The sequence below is a fragment of the Carlito syrichta genome, unplaced genomic scaffold, assembly GCF_000164805.1.
Source record: "Carlito syrichta isolate Samal-C Ts95f unplaced genomic scaffold, Tarsius_syrichta-2.0.1 Scaffold120442, whole genome shotgun sequence".
NCBI lineage: Eukaryota > Metazoa > Chordata > Mammalia > Primates > Tarsiidae > Carlito > Carlito syrichta.
Genome location: NW_007064538.1, coordinates 562 through 3,535, shown reverse-complemented (window position 1 = coordinate 3,535; position 2,974 = coordinate 562). Strand labels below are relative to the sequence as shown.

At 35.0% G+C, this 2,974-nt stretch overlaps 1 pseudogene; it reads right to left on the bottom strand.

Annotated features, from left to right (window-relative positions):
- Window positions 1-510: 510 nt before the first annotated feature.
- On the bottom strand, window positions 511-1,215 carry LOC103249348 (annotated as a pseudogene).
- Between the last annotated feature and the right edge of the window lie 1,759 nt (window positions 1,216-2,974).

Sequence of the window (2,974 nt, the reverse complement as noted above, 5' to 3'; positions counted from 1 at the left end):
GCTGATGGAAAAATGTTATATGTGGGTTGCATTCTAGATTTTCCATATTTGAACCACCAGAAATAGGTGAAATACATGCTTACAAAATAAAAAAAGTTTTAAATGTTGCATAGCATGAGTTATACCTCATACTTAACATTTATTGAAATTAATATTCATCAAATATTTGTTGGCTAGTTTGATAAAAACATGTTTTAGAAAAGTATATTTTATTGAGTTTTTATTGATTTATTGATTTTTTTTATAGAATGGCATCTTCTTTATTTTGCATACTTTAATTTCAGAACAAAATAAAACAAAAAACCCCACAATACACAACATCCAATTTGTTTTCAGATTAGGAATGGAATGGGGCTGGGGTCCTTTGTTTCCTGCCTTAGACAAAAGAACAGGAGAAATAAAAACACACTAGATATCAGCAGAGGGAGCCAGCTGGGGCAGGGCCACTCAGAGCTGCAGTGGGAGCCATGGGGCCACTATACAGAGGACACAAGATTTCCTACTACAAACCTTATCTACCTCTTTCACATGAGAAGCCTCTTCATCACCCTCAAGGAGTGGGAGGGAGAGCTCATCAGGAATAGCTGCACTGGGTTCCTCTGCTCTCACTTCATCAATGTCTAGGCCTAGCTTAATCATACAGTAGATGCAGTTGACGTGGGTGTGGGAATCTCAAGGGAGAAACCAGTAGAGAGTAGTGCAGTTTCAGGCAGCAGCACCACCAGGCTCTTGACAACTTTGTCATTTTTGTCTGCCTCTGCCTTCTGCTGCAGTCTCCACAATGGGGTGGTCAGGGTTGACCTCCAGGTGCTTTTTGGAGATTATGTAGACCCCTGTAGAGTTGCAGGAAGCACTTGGGTTTTCATAATCTGTTCTGTGTTGGCTGTTCAGCTGTAGGAACTTGTCACAAGCAGCAGAGTGAAGATGCAAGTCTATCAGAGATTATCACCTTCTCAACTTTCTTATCCAGTATTTCTTTCATAAGCTTTCAGAGACTCTCAAACTTTGTCTTGTTCTCCTTCATGTTCTTCTCTTCATTCTCAGGTAGATTCAGAACTTCCTTGATAACTGAGACCAGGTTTTTCCCATCAACCTCCTTGAGTTGTTGCATACAGTTGTCATCAATGTGCTCAGTCATATACACTACTCAAAGCCTCCCACTTCTAGACTCACTCCACAAAGTCAGAGTTGACCACCTGCTCTTTGCTCTCACCACTGGATAAATAATGAGTGCCTTATACTTTGAAACCAAAGGCTTTTGCTTAAAGTTGTTATTCGTTTGTAACATGTCATCAGAGTTTTCTCTGGTAGATTTCCAAAAAAGAACTATTATGCAGATCAACGAACAAGAGAAAAGGGAAGCTAGGGGGAGATCCTTTAGTCAGTGGCATTATATCTGAGAAGGTTATGTTATATATATTTGGGGATAAACAAGTTGCTCAAGAAGCATTATGTAAGCTATAGTGTTGTTGAATAAGCCATTCAAGCATTGCAAGACAAAGAAATGTTTTATGAAATACTGGATATTCTAAAGCATTACCTTTGACAAGATGTATTTTGATGATTTACGTATCTCTATTAGTGAGAACTTATCACAAGAACTCAATAAGATTTATATAAAGATTTCAAGAATTTCACATGTCTATATTGTGCCTTAAAGGCAATAAAATTTCCACAAAACAATATAACAACTAAAAATTGAACAAAAAACAACCTATTATTTCATTTTACTTCAGTTTTTCTTTCCCCATAGAAAGATAATCACTCTTTCAGGAAGGAAAAAGCCAAGAGAAGAGAGTACCTTGCAAAATAAATATTTTACACCATTATCAGTCCCTTACTTCTGAATATAAGAACAATATCTACCCAGCCCAGCACCTTCCTAAGTTCCTAAAAATAATGTCAAAGATAATTTACTCTTTTCTAATAAATACTAGATGAAATTTTATTCATTTCCTATCTAGATCTTTCTCCCAAAGAGAAATCAAACTCATAAATGAATTACTATCTAAATCAGATCTCATAATGGTAACTCTAGAAGTAGTACAATACAAAAATAGTTGTTAAAAAATTTACTGGCTTCATCTGTGACGGTCTTTCAAGTATCCAGCAAAACATAAAAGAAACCTACAAATTTAATGCAACCACATGGATGTCCTAAAATAAAAATCCCTTTAAAAAAAAGTGAACTCTCAATATTTGCACATATTCAAACTCTTCAAATATTTGCAGCTGAATTAGAGTTTACCTTTAAAATATGAAGAGGGTTAGTTTATTAAAATCATTCTTCTTCTCTATAGGCAAAATATTCCCAGAATTATCATCCAGCTCAACAGTCTCCTTCTTATTGTTTCCTTAACTTTTTTTTTTTATATAACCCATTTTTAATGCATGTGGCCCATTTTGTACATGGAATATTTTAATTAAAACTTCAATAAAGTAAATTTAAAATAGCTAAATTAATGATTCAGAATCTTTTTCTATTCCCAATTTCCCTTAGATAAATACTCCAAGTAAATTTTTCAAATTGTGGTGGGTCATGGAGAATTCTGTTGATCATGAAAATGTTTTCATATCATATAATGGTCTATTATATTTCACTGTATAATAAAATCCCAAAGCTTAATGTATAGATGTCAGTGAGATAGACCCTGACCCTGAAATTCAAGTTTTCATTTCCAGTATATAGCAGATCCGAACCCTGTTCTGAAACATGATACAAGAAGCAAACTGAGGAAGATATTTAGAAAATTGAGGGCACTGCTTTAGGTAGTCACTGAAAGAGCATTGACTCGTATTCCTCTCTTTCTTCTTCACTAAGTAAACAGTGCAGAGGTGACACATTTTCCTCATTATGTATCTCTATTTTGGTAGGCTTGCCATTACTATTCAACAAATATTAAGTCTAATGATCGTAGAAGCATGTAACTACTGCCTTCCTGATAAGAAGTGTCAGGACAGCAAGTAATCTAAT